Genomic DNA, 14,010 nt, shown 5'->3' on the forward strand with positions numbered 1-14,010 from the left:
AGCCCCTAGTTATGCTGCTATAGGCTTAGACTGCCGGGGGACACCTCCTTGCTCTCTTCCTTCTCTTCCTCTCTCCTCCCCATCCCTCTCTTCTTCTCCCTCTCTATCTGTATGCATTATGTAAATGTATGTTACTAACTCATCATCCGGGGCATCATCCCCGGAGTGACTGTCTCTCATGTGGCAGGTTGCCACTGATAAAGTTTACGTCAGGATCATGAATCGTGGCAGTGCCTGCTGACCTGGTCCTGCTGGACACCGGGAAGTCTTTTTGACATTTTCCTGGATTCATCCAAACTTTCTCTTTTCAACACAACATAATTTCTGTCAAATGTTGTATTTGTACTATGTTGTTTATCCTGTATACACGACATCTATTGCACGTCTGTCCGTCCTGGGAGAGGGATCCCTCCTCAGTTGCTCTCCCTGAGGTTTCTTCCATTTTTCCCCCTTTAATTTTGGGGTTTCTTTTAGGAAGTTTTTCCTTGTGCGATGCGAGGGTCTAAGGACAGAGGGTGTCGTATCCTGTACAGTCTGTAAAGCACACTGAGACAAATGTATAATTTGTGATATTGGGCTATACAAATACATTTGATTTGATTTGATTTGATGTAAAACAAAGGCTCCAGCACTCACTTTACATTGAAATATGTATTTTTTTAATTCTAAAAATCACCATGTGGTGATGCATTGAAATAAAAACATTTTATACAAGCCTCTTAAATAAAAGTTAAAGACACTTGAGATGTGTTGAACGGCTTCATCAGCTTTTGAATCCTTTGTCCATTTTGAAACTTAAATCAAATAATCAAAAATAAAATGGGAAAGTATAAAATGTTAGCTGTTAACACCAAGTTACCAAGCTTGTTGAGAACCAATACAAGTTGACTTGGTCACTCATTGTGACTTGCACCTCTGGGAATGAAGTCAATCTTTGAAGGATTTTATATTACTCATTTTTTAAACTGCTAAAATGGACTGTATTTGGTGTAGCTCTTAGCAGGCCTTGTACAGTCTAGTCATTGTTTCACTAATATTCAACAGCACAGTCCTTAGAGAAAACTCTTTACTTGGTTTTCTCATGTTGGAAGAGTTGGTGATCTGCTGCTTGAAAAATGAAATCAGGCACAGAGCAGCAGTCACATCATTCTGACCTGATGTGGTATTTTGATCTAATACTCATTGGACTGATAGACTGGATACTATTTCTAACTAACTGTGTCACTTAAATATGCTGTAGACCCATGGACTGAAAGATAGCAGAGCTAAGGCTGTACAGCTTGTGAAAAGCCTTTGGAAGCTTGTTGCCATGGATTTGTAGCATCATGCACCACCAGTTTACTCAGGGAGCTTGGGGATTCATAGTCGGGGTTATAACTTCTGAAGCAGCCAACACAAGTAGCTCTGGCTTTAAAGAAAGGACATGTGGAATCCAAAATGTGAAAATATAGCTCATGACCCAAAAAAAACAATGTTGTAAATTATATAACACAGGAAGACACTTACAGTAAATACTATTTCCTATTTCCTATTTATAGAGAACTGTGATTTTTACACTTGAGTGTCACATAAACATCAGAATCTCCCAGAAGATGCTGGCTTCAAGGCTCCATATCAACACTTGAACGGTCTCCCGGCCTTTTCCCGCTCATGACCTAATTTCTAGCCCTCAAAATTCTTATTTTACCATCAATCAGAGGGTTGGGATCTGAATTTAAATCATGGTGGATTGTACAGACACATTTTAAACCTGATTAACTCATTTTTTTATTAACATAAATTAGTCAAGCATCATAACACAAGTCCTTTTAATTGGGTGTAAGTATAAACAGACACAATATAGGCTGTATAATATAGAAACGTGAATTTAATGGTGAGAGAGAGAACATCTTAAACCTGTAGTCTCTAGAACGTGTGTTACAGGCTCATGTATTATGAATACACCAGATGCCATTTTTTATTTAAATATTTCAAACCCTAAACGCAAAATAAATCTACATAATGACACTAATATGACTCAAATATCAGCCTAGTCACAAGGATAAAATGTTGGGAGTGCACCTTTCTGCAAACCACAGATACATACAGATGCATTTCAGTATTTGCTGTAAATTAGTATATCGAGAGATCATTGTTGAAAGTTCAGCCAGGAGCTTGATGTTCGTGTTCTATGTAAAACCAAAAGTTGAGTTGTTTTCATTGACAACTTCACGTGACACTACATCACTGAGTCAAATGAAATTACGTTCATAGCTTATTTTTTAACCCGAACCATGATCTCTTTTCTAAACCTAACCAAGTAGCTTTATTGCATAAACCTCTTGGCATTGTGCGTTTCTGCAAGTGTACTACAAGTACAACTGCAGGTGGGAAGGGTTGTGCTTTGGCGTACACCAGAACTTACTCTTGACCTGTTTTGCCGTAGCAGCAGGGAAGGGAGGCACCCACCTGATAAAGTAATCACCAGACAGATAGTAATGCTTTAACTTAACTTTCAATCCAAAGCAAAGAGGATCCGCTATAGAGGAGAAAAGTACACTACAGGAGTGTTCCTTTTCCTCCCGTATTGTTGAGTAGAAGCAACAAACACCACAGTCAGTGTGTGTTAGCCTGTGTACTTGTGTGATCATCATCAAGCTGGGCCTGGAATGGAGGCGGGCTGCTTTGTACTTTATCAGCACTGCTGAAGCACAACATCAACTGACTCTATTTCTAACACCGACGGTGATCATTTTCTGTTGTGTGACACCAACAAGAGGTCAAACCAACAGCCAAATAGTCTTCTTTTTCTTCTTTCACTGTGTTAGCTGTGTTGATCATATAGTAAGAGAATATGAAACTTTATTGATGCCTAGGGTAAAAAAGCAGCAACAATTAATAACACTTTAAAGAAAAAAGAATACTGTGAGACAACCCTGCTCTCATCCAAAACAAAATCATGGAAAGAGAAGGATGTTCGGTAAATAAAACAGTTTAATTAATGGGGTGACACGGTGGTCTTTTCAGGCAAAACAAAAACACTGTTCTAACACAATCTCTTCAACGCGTTCACACCCGAACACTCTCTCAGCCGGCTCTGGCTCATTGACAGTCATTCCCAGTCTACTGCAAGAGAACAGAACCAGATTATCAGTAGCAGAACTTAAACCCTATTCCATTACAGGTCATTTAGCAGACGTTCTTATCCAGAGCAACTTACATTGTACAGGGACAGTCTCCCTGGAGCAACTCAGGGTTAAGTACCTTGCTCAGGGGTACAATCGTGGCAGCCCTTGGTATTGAACTCCCGACCTTCTAGTGTTTTGTTCGGAAGGCGTACCAGTAGACCACTAGGCCATCACCGCCCCTCCTCCACCCTCTTGTGTGACCTCTGGTTCCAAAAGCCAAGATGGTGACAGCCAAAAGCTAAAACTTAAGGCTTTAAAACCATAATCCACAAACCAGTGGTTGACATCACGTCCACTTCTTATATACAGTCTATGATTAGCACTAAACACAACTGCTGAGCCTGATGGTTGTGTTTAGCAGGTATTTTGTCATATATCAAAGTATTGGACTTAGGGAAGTCTAGACCTGATGATGGCGCTAGATGAAAGAGACAGTGAATGTTTGTCAGAAAGCTCATGTCATCCAATATATTTCTGTCTGCACCAAAGCGCTGGACTGACCAACTGACTGACATACCATCCCTAGAGTCATGTTGCTAGCATGGCTTTAAAGGCAGTGGAAAAAATTATAAAAAGTTACTGCAATAAATAACACCTTAGATCTGAGAACATGAATTAAACAGTAAGTGAATGCATATGTGTGACTCATTCTCAGGAGATACAGGGGCTGAATTGCTCTACTTCTTATGTTGTTTCTGTATATTTATATATGACTGATTACCCTTTCGTTTCCCATTTCTAGCATTCTCTATCTACCAGATGCTAATTCTAATAATATTATATGGTAAATACATAGTAATCACACATATCACACATATTAATATATCATTTAATAATTTCAAAGTACTTTAAATACTAAGCTAAATACTTACTCCTTCATTACTCCAACTACTGTTGTCTGCACCACCCAGAGACTGAGGGGTAATTAATGTAAGATCAAATAAATAACCAGGGTTATTGACTGTAACTGAATTCGGGGAAAGAGATAATACAAGACCGAACAGATTACAGTTTGTTGCAAATCCCACCCCTACACACAGCGCTCAGCGGGAAACATACTGTTTAGTGTCAGTGTGAAATATATTCAACAGGGACATGTGCCTCCTAAATGATGTGTATTCAAACTGTCAGAAAGCAATATTATGTATTTTGCACAAGATAACTCGAGGAATTTTACAGCAGCATCAAAGTCTTAATTAATCTTGATCCCTGTCTGTCCTCCCCGTGCATCCTCTTTTTACTTAAAAGATGAAAACCAGGTGAATAAGTGACATTGTGTCACCGCAGGCAAACCACATCTTGATATCAGATCTGATGGAGAAGGTGCAAATGTTCTTGAGAATGACAGGTAGTTTCTCATTTCCTATTCTTGCTGATGTATTTGAGCATTGTACCAGAAACACCTCAGGAAAAATCAGTAATACATACTGTAGTGGCTGTAACAGGGGATGTCCTATTTTTTTTTAACTCTTACTTACTTTTACTAATTACAATTACAGAGGCAAACATTGTACTTTTTACTTCTTGACATTTGTATGACAGTTACTATTTACTTAGAAGATAAAACAATTTAAAGGTTCAATGTGTATTTTATGCCAGAATTTAAACATAAAACATTAAAACAATGAACTAACATTATCAACAGAATGTGAAGAGCTAACAGTGTTGTCGTTGTGTCAAAGACGTCTATGTGTTGCAGAGAACTCTACTGAAGTTAGCATGCTAACTGACTAGCTGCACTCCGTCCAGTCTGTAATACCACTTGTTCCTCTAGAGGCGATAGTGAGTCACTGCCGCGACAGTCTGCCCTCAGTACAGAGGGAGAAGAAGTGCAGCTGCCTGACTCGCTTGTTAATATTACAGCCATGTAATAATAATGATAATAATAATTATAATAATTATATCTTAATTATAAGACAGCAGTGTTTTCTCACCGGCTCTCAGAGTTTCAGCAGTTTGATCGACTTTTGGTATTCTTGCTCACTGACTGACTGACACATCACACAGGAGTAAATGCAATACACAATATAAAGAATAGATTAGCAAAACAATAAAATAAACAATAAATATGCTGAACTACTACAACTAGCATATAAATGTTAGAGATGCATGGACCCAGTTAAGAGGTGAAATACTGCCCCCTATTTATTTGGAGCAGGTGGCTCTGAATTTTACATTGAAGCTTTAAAGACGTATTATAACTAAGTGGTTCCTTCTTTTTCATTGTAGTATTGCTACTTTTACTTAAAGCTGACCTAATCAATATTTCTATATTGACAATGAATCAAATGACTTTGTATAATGTGAAAGATCTCACAGACACAACCTGCGGTCTCTCGCATTGTTAGTCCGATGTTTTGTTGACCCATCCATCCACCCCATGCAGACTTTGTTGCTCTATAATACCATCACCTGACTTCCTCCTTTGCTCCTGCACTTGCTTAAATGTCATTCTTCTTGAGAGGACTTTCTCAAATGTTTATACTGTTCAAGTTGCAGAACATTAAAGGTCATGCACCAGCAGTTTAATAGGCTTGCAACCTTTTCAGCATTCTTGTTTTGCCTGCTGCTTTGCTGCAGTGATCAAACAAATGTAGGTTTTCCTATTGTTTGTCAGAGGGATGTTGCTATGACAGGCAGTGTCTTTAATTTCCAGCTATGGTGTTGTTTGGTATCAACTCAATATGATACTTACTGGAATGGATAATTAAACATAATAATATTGCTACTCTTAATTGTCATCCTTCGTTTCTGTGGGAACTCAAGTAAAGTTCTGGCGTTATTCCCTTTTTAGCATGAAAATGGTTAAAGATAGTTGAAGGTATTTCTGCTTCCCCTTTCATCGGGTCATCACTCTCATCAATCATTATCTGCTCCTAGATTCCTTCCTTTTGCTCTCTCACTTCCTCTCAACATTACATCAGCCCACCTCCCCTCGTTCCTTTTCTCTTTCAAATTTGTTGGACTTCAAAATATCTTTCTTTTTCCTCTCCCACTCCTCGTTTACACTTCAAAGTCTCCTGCCATGAGCCTATTCTCAATTTGTAAATGCGTCATTTGTAAGTGCTCTCAACTCTGCATCTTGTCGGAGTCACAAATAAACAAGACACAATGATGCCTGGACACAGTTCTACGTCAGGTCACTTGAGTGGATCAGCTAATTGACCATATTTGCATTGACCATGGATAGACATGCTTGAAATATTAAATTACATTCATGCAATATGCAACATAAACATAATTATGCTAGTGTAATTGCCTCGTATGAGATGTAATGTAATTTAACTGGAAAGTATTGATACCACTCTCTGGTCATTTGTTGCACACAATATGTGAATGTTTTAAAGCTGTGCAGCTTTAAAATGCCTTGAAATCTGTGATTTAAATGTAAACAAAAGACAGGATTGGAACTTGCCACCACCTTTAATTTGACTGACAACCAAATTATTTATTTAAATGTTTTATCAAAAGAGTGCAGGTGCTAAAGCTTTTCTGTTAAAGGGTCATATATTTTATTGCAGTTTTTTAATTCATTGCAGCTCCTTAATCCCCACCACAATCATACATTTAATGCACCTGCTCTTAAGAAGAAGAAGAACATTTTCCACATAAAACTGAACCTCATATATTGTATGAACCTTAGTTAAGCCAGAGGAAATAAAATACCATCATTACATCCCATCACTTGCACAGTTCTCCCTTCATTGCAAATACATAAAGGGAGAGGAGCAACATGTACAGTCTACCTCAACAGCCAAAGTGATGCGACAGGAACAAAATGTAAAATATTTTTGGGAAATCTGACCATTAGGGATATCTGGAATTACTCTTCCTGATTGGACAGATCCAATCAGTGAATCAGAAGAAAAAAACAGATGTCATCTGAAATGATCCTTCAAAATCATGTCATGTCATTTTAAATCAGGGATACACCGATCTAATAAACAGTATCGGCCAAAATCACTGGATTGGATATTGGGGCGGAAACAATATGATCCATTACGATCTATTAGCCTGGACTGTGAACAACTGTCATGAGGGAGGCTACATTGAAGCACATCTAGTATTTTATACCACAATTATAATTTATTTGTAATTCTTAATACCTTTGCACCCTTGTACCTTGCAAGTTGCACTTTAAATTTCATGTTGAATGTTTGAATGGTGCCAAGAAATCAAAAATGCAGCTGTGTATGTGAAAAAGTTTAAATAAAGAAGAAATAGCCATATTGCATAACTGTGTCATGTTGTCTTTCTTCCTTTAGGGGAGTATATTTGTTTCACAGTTTGAGCAGGATATTTTTTAAATGGCTTGTACAGCTTTCCTTTAGATCCACAAGCCTCTCTCCACGAGATGTTTTGATTGACAAGTGATCTGCTGCTGTGCTATCTGTTGTTGCCATAGTGACTCAGTAACTTTTGGCATAGACTTATTGCACCCAGTGAAGTATTTTATTGGTCAATCTGGCAAATGCTATGCGGCATCAGGGAAGCGTCTGCACAGAGGTGTGAGAGCACAGCAGGGACTGCAAATTAAAGACAATCAGCTGATGGTATTTTGTATACATTCTGTAGATGATAGGGACAGGTCCTCATTCAAAGGTTTGAAATGATATGTGACGTATGATAATAGGTGACCTTTTGCGCAACCTATTATTGAGGATGTCATAGGTAGATTATGGCATTGTGGTGTTGGGAGTGTGACTATGACACTTGACACATGTCACATATTTAAATATGAACACAACCTTACCTTAGCCAAGGAGTTGTAGTTGCCTTAAACTTGCATTAATTATTTTTTTGTTGGCTGAGTGGACCAATATCGGCAAAAAAGTTGCGGATCATAAAAACCAAACGCTCAGGAGAGTTGAGTGGAAATTAAGAATTAGGTAAGAATTCTGTGTGGATTAATAACTACCAACGACAACGTCCATATTACACGCATTCATTGTTTTTCTAAACTATAACAACTAAACAGAAACTATAGAGGCAGTTAAGATAAGATTTGATATTCTTAGTTTGTACTGTTACATTGTCACAGATTAACCTTTAACCGGTAAACATATTCCAAATATCCTGTTCCCATCCACTTCAATAATTTAAAAAATGTGTGGCATGAAGCTTGATAAGAAAACTTGTAGGTGTGCAATGTGGAGGTCAAGGCTGGACTGAGGGTGAATAGATAATGACATCATATTAATCGTAGAATGAATCTTTCCATTTCCGCAGCCACATATTTATTGTACTAAAGTTCTGAAGGGTCCTTATAAACATCAAACTGTGTGCCGCCAGCAGCTTGAGTGTCAGCTCACTTCCTTTTAAATGCAGTTCTGTGGAGGTGGCCTTCACGTCGGCAACAGCTAAGAAAGTAGCATAACTGTTATATGTAAGCTTGAAAATATCTTGAAATGTAAAATGCTTAGGAATAAGAAGCATTCTACTGTACAGGGTGTGTTGTACCATCATCTGACCAATGATCTGAGTTTGTGCTGCTACCCTTTGAAGCTTTTTCATTAGTCTGGATCATCAGGACAAATTAGCCTTCATTTGGTCCTTCTCTCTGATCTGTGTGTCGCGTTCCTTCCTCTCTCTATCAGTCCTCTGAGACCTGCTCTTTTCATCACCACGGCCGTTTGATCTGAGCCTCTGAGCTCTGGTCTTTACAGCACAGACAGAGACTGACAAAAAGGTAGCACATCTCATTGTTTTCAAATGTTATTGTGTTGCCCATTATCTACTGATATTTGTGTAATTATCGCTCCTTTTAATTTACTTGCCATGTCGATTATATCTTAGCAGCTCTTTGGATTTAGGAGTGAAAGGCCACCGGCACGCTGAAATGTAATGCTTTCTCATGCTTCCTGTCTTCCTGACACAACAGACAAGACCTGGCCTGCATACTAAACAGAGCTTTCCGACTACACTGCCTTGTCTGGTGCTTATCAATATAGCATTGGCAGACCCAGTGCATGTCACTGTCATCCTTTCATGTTTAATCTGCCCCTACGGCACCATCAAAGACAATGGTTCGACACTGGTTCAATTAATGTCATGAGGCCAAATTGAACCTTGGCTGAGTGACAATTTCTTTTAAATCCTTAGCTGGTTCTTTATATTGACACTGTCAGTTAAAAAATTCAAAGGTTCAACTGTTTAGGAACCAAGAAATTGGCTTAGTTTATTTCTTGGTGAGGATTTACTTTTGAAATAGAGAATCACTGTGGATTTAAAAATATGTTATGTATGTCTAAAGGTCCAAAACAACTTTCTCAAACTGCAAATGCACATTAATCATATAAAAAGACATAAAAGTTGAAGTTCAAGCAGTATTAATCGTTTTATTTTTGTCCATGTGGGGGCAGCAGAACAAGATATAAACACAATATTGTCACCTTGTAAAATTGATATGGATAACTTTGGTGATCCTCTGGCATCAGCTACTTTCCTTTTTATACACCCAGCAGACACAGACACAGAGCTACATTAGTATTCATTTTTGGAGTCGTGTTTCCAGCAACCTGCAGAATGTAAGTCCAAAGTGTACTCTCCTTTTAGCTCTGTTTTGCTCTACACCAAAAGGGTAATATCTAGCCCTTTATGTCGACCAGCTCGTTGACTTTGTCTCTATGCCATTTCTCACAAAGTCATTAAACGCACTTGATAAGAAAATATTGATTGGTGCATATCAAATGACATTGTGGAAACAATGTGAAAGGGGTAGCTCTGTGAAATGAACAATACAGAGAATTATTACCTGATCCCGCAGCTCTCCTGAGCTTAACGGATCTTCATAGTGAGTTTCAGCTCATTGTTTAACTGTTTACTTTACAACTTTACTGTTGTGGTTCATCATTCACCGGGCAGCTGTTTTCCTCTAAAAGAAAAACCCACTATACACTACCTGCTCAACTCTAAACAGCAGACACAGCTAGCGCCTAACTGCAGAACATAGTAAAGCATTTAGCTGCTAAAGAGACAGATATTTTGCTGAGGACTTGGTGGACACCAAAAGAAAGCTAAAAGAAGAGTAAATATTGGACTTGCATTTGCAAATTGGTTAGAAAAAGTATAATGTTGCTGCATATCTGCTGGATGAGTAAATAAGCAACTGTTTGCGAACAAGTTCACCATATCAACTTAAAAGGTTTGTCAATGTTGTGTTCACAATTTGTTCTGTGGCCTAAAAGTGCAGATATTGCAGGTACACAGTAAAATCACACATTTTTGGAGACTTTGTAAAAAGAATCAATCGATTGCTCAATTGTCGTTGCCGCTCTATGCCTACAGTGTTGACTATGCTTACAAATTAACGTCTTACATTTGAACAAATATGTCACCCCAAAATGACCATTTGTATATGAATTGCTCATCCCTGTGAAAAGGTTTTCTTCCCATGCCTTCAAGATGAACGAGGAATCCAAAAACGGAGATTAGCGCGCCTGTCCAAGTGTGAGACTATTTATGCAAAAGTATATTAAGCATGCAAGTAATTTAAAAATACATGTGTGGGAATTAAATGTGATTGTGCTTACTGCACGAGTGTGTGAGAGTTTTAGTTTCAATATGGTTTTGCTGTTCCCCCAGTTACTTCAATTCATCAGGAATTTAATTCTTTCATGGTAACAGGTATACAGAAACAGCATTAGACACTATAGTATGGATTGTTGTCTGCCAGGGAGGGATTAGCAAGCCTGGGAGCTTGTTGACGTTGTACCTGCACATATTGCATTGTATTTTATTGTATGTGTACAGCTGTCAATATGTTACAAGCCTCAGTGGATCCAGACAAATAAATAACCCAACATGAAGTTAACCAGCTTATCAGTCAGACTGTCGGGAGCCTGTCATCATCTGAAATACATTTAGCTTGAGCCTGCCAACAATAAATACCCCTGATCCCGTGTAATAATGTTCCCTACTAACACCTGTAACTGTGATTTCTTTGTGTAATGAACTGTACACAGACAAGCCAGTAAACAGGAGCGACAGCGGTGAGAATGATGTCCCTGCTGAATTTGCAGCTGTGGCCATGAACAACTACAAAACCTGAAGCTGAGGTTAAAGCTCAGTGTGTGGGGGTCAGAGGATCTTTCTCCATCTCGCTTTTGCTTTTTTTCTCTCTCGCTGTCTTTTTTTTTTCTTGTTTAGTGATTATCTCAGTGTTTGTTGTTTTGTAGCCTCCTTGTGGTCAGATTAGGCAAAAGCACAATGTACACAGGAAGAAAGGAGAAGCTGAATGCGCAAGCTTCATACTGTTGTCATGAAATGTTCTGTATCTTAGCCTAGAGTCTGGACCAGAGTGGTCAAATCTTATCACGTGAAAATCTCTTCCTGCCCTCACACGCACATTTTCTTGTTTCAAGTGAAACAAAGGCAGAATTATTACACTTGATTGGGCCATTTGCTGTTTGTCAGTAGTTTTCACAGTCACCAAAAACTATTATTGCATTTTAAAGGACAATACATTGTTTCCCCCCCCCCCCCCCCCCCCCCCCCATGCAGACCCACCTACAGCAACTGAGCATGACATGATGCAGATAAAGGTGCTTTTCCTCCCACAGCAGCTTTCATCTGTGAACGCCCAAAGGCCACAGCCCTCAATAAGCAAATGAGGCGATATATGGAAATAAAGCTTGTAGACTTACAAGGCACATGAGTAAACTGCCCTGCCTTGTTGCCTAGCTACTGCCTACATCCTTCCTGTATTATTGTTATTCTATTTAGTTATTTTTCTCACTTTTTTGCCAGTGGAGGGAGAAGACTTGAATGAAGCTGATACGACTGCGTGCATCATGTACTGTACTTGTCTTTATGTCTCGTTCTTTTATTCTGTCTCTCTTCTCATTTCTTTGTTTCGCTCTCTATACTATTTGATATTTGATTGTTTTGCATCACAACCGTTAGAACAAGATGCCACTGTGCCCCAGGAACAAGGTAGCTTTTAAAGGACTGCTGCATGGTGTTCAGCTAATGATGCACTGAGACAGTTATTTCTCACAGTGGAAAACAATGTAAGAAGAAGAAGGGAAGACAGATCTCGTAAGGAATAACCTGCCACTTCAGAGCTTAGACACCTACAAGTGCTATCTCCAAATATGTCTTGTGTCTATGTGTCATTTATAGATTTTTATTATTTCAGCGTATCTGGTCCATCTTAGACCCAAGTGTCACCGTCGCTTTTTTCTGTCAGTGCTTTTCCACATTGTCATCTATCTGTTAGATTTATGTATCTTTATGCAACATCTTGTTGTTCAGTTAATGTTTCCTTGAGCACAGAGGAGAACAGAGTCACAAAGAGCAGTATGCCAGCAGCAGTGTTGACTATGTAAAGACAGACGGCAAAACTCCACCGGTGCCACAATTGTATATGGATTGTAAAATAAAAGTCTCTTTAAACATTCAGCATGCTGTGTAATAAATATATTTAGCAAGTCCAACACCGTTTGTGTGTTTTTCAGAAGGAACAAAGCGACAGTGTGTGCTCACGGCTGAGGCTCAGCGGCTGAAATGTGGCTGCCGGGTTCAAGAGAAATGAAGAAAACTGAGTTCCCAGCTGGAACATGACAGTAGGTTTATGCTATCATTTTATTTATTATTTTATTATTGCTACAGTCATTACTCACTTTTTACTATAATACTGTTGTCTTAGATGTTAGGTGATGCATGTATTTGCTTTTGCACTTGTCTGGTGATGTTTGCAAGGACATTTGAAAACCTTTGATGATAAATGGGATGGTTACTTCCCTTTTATTACCTCGTACTGGAACCTTTTGTACAAACATTGTAGGACGAGTAGTGAAGAGATGGGACTTGGTGCACTTATTGTGAATCAAAGGTTAGTTGCCAATTTAACATGCCTGCCATTGCCATTTGCCAAAATAGGGCTAAGCGTGAAGTTAATGATAACTTTGTGTGACTGAAAGCAAAATGAGAACTTGTTGAAAAAAGCCATTACAAAAATAATACAATTCCTTTGCTCTGCCAGATTGTTTCTATATAATGGACAGATGTTACTTACTTTGTATTTGTACACCTGCTATTATATGAGAAGAAATACAGAAAAAATACATTTCCTAAGTAATAGGATCTCAGACAATTAATGCAAACACTTGGCGATAAGGTGAAGTGATCCGCTTACTAAACAGAGAGCTGTACATTAATGTGTGGATAATGTCATTTAACCAACAAATATTTGAAGTGACATTTACTTAATGAAGAGAGATAGTAATCTGCGAGAGACGAGGTGAGCAGATTCAGAACCCCGCTCTTGTTTCCTCTCCTGGATGGTTAACCTTTGCTGGGCGAACAGGGTTTGTTGAATATGTTGATGAAATTAGCCCTCTCGGATGCGTTCGGGCGGTGTTTGTGCTGTGGTCGGTGAGTCAGGCGCAGATCTGGGCAGATGGTGGATGGAGTGGTGCATACGGTATGATTGATATTCATCAGTGCTGACCTCTGCCACGATGTATTGAAGCATCCAACAAACCTCACTCAGAGTTCATCCCTACATAATGAACGGGTGCAGAAATTCAAAAACCAAACAAAAGCCATCTTCAGCTATTAGTTTCACTCCCACTCCCCCTCCCTCGAGGTTCGGTTGAGTAAAAACAGTGATATCCTGACAAAAACTAGTTTCAATGTTTGTGTTGGAGAACGAACCCTGGTGCTTATCGTTTTATTCAAGGATGGTTATTTGCTGAAGTAGTATAGGGACAAACAGAAAAGATCAGTTTGTATTATTAAAAGAAAAAGAACAAACTCAACACTCAGCCATGGAAATGATTTCACAAGTAAAGAAATAGGCATCAGCTCAACGCTGCAGACTGAAAGAGAGGCTTCTGAC

The sequence above is a fragment of the Cottoperca gobio genome, chromosome 21, assembly GCF_900634415.1.
Source record: "Cottoperca gobio chromosome 21, fCotGob3.1, whole genome shotgun sequence".
Classification (NCBI taxonomy): Eukaryota; Metazoa; Chordata; class Actinopteri; order Perciformes; family Bovichtidae; genus Cottoperca; species Cottoperca gobio.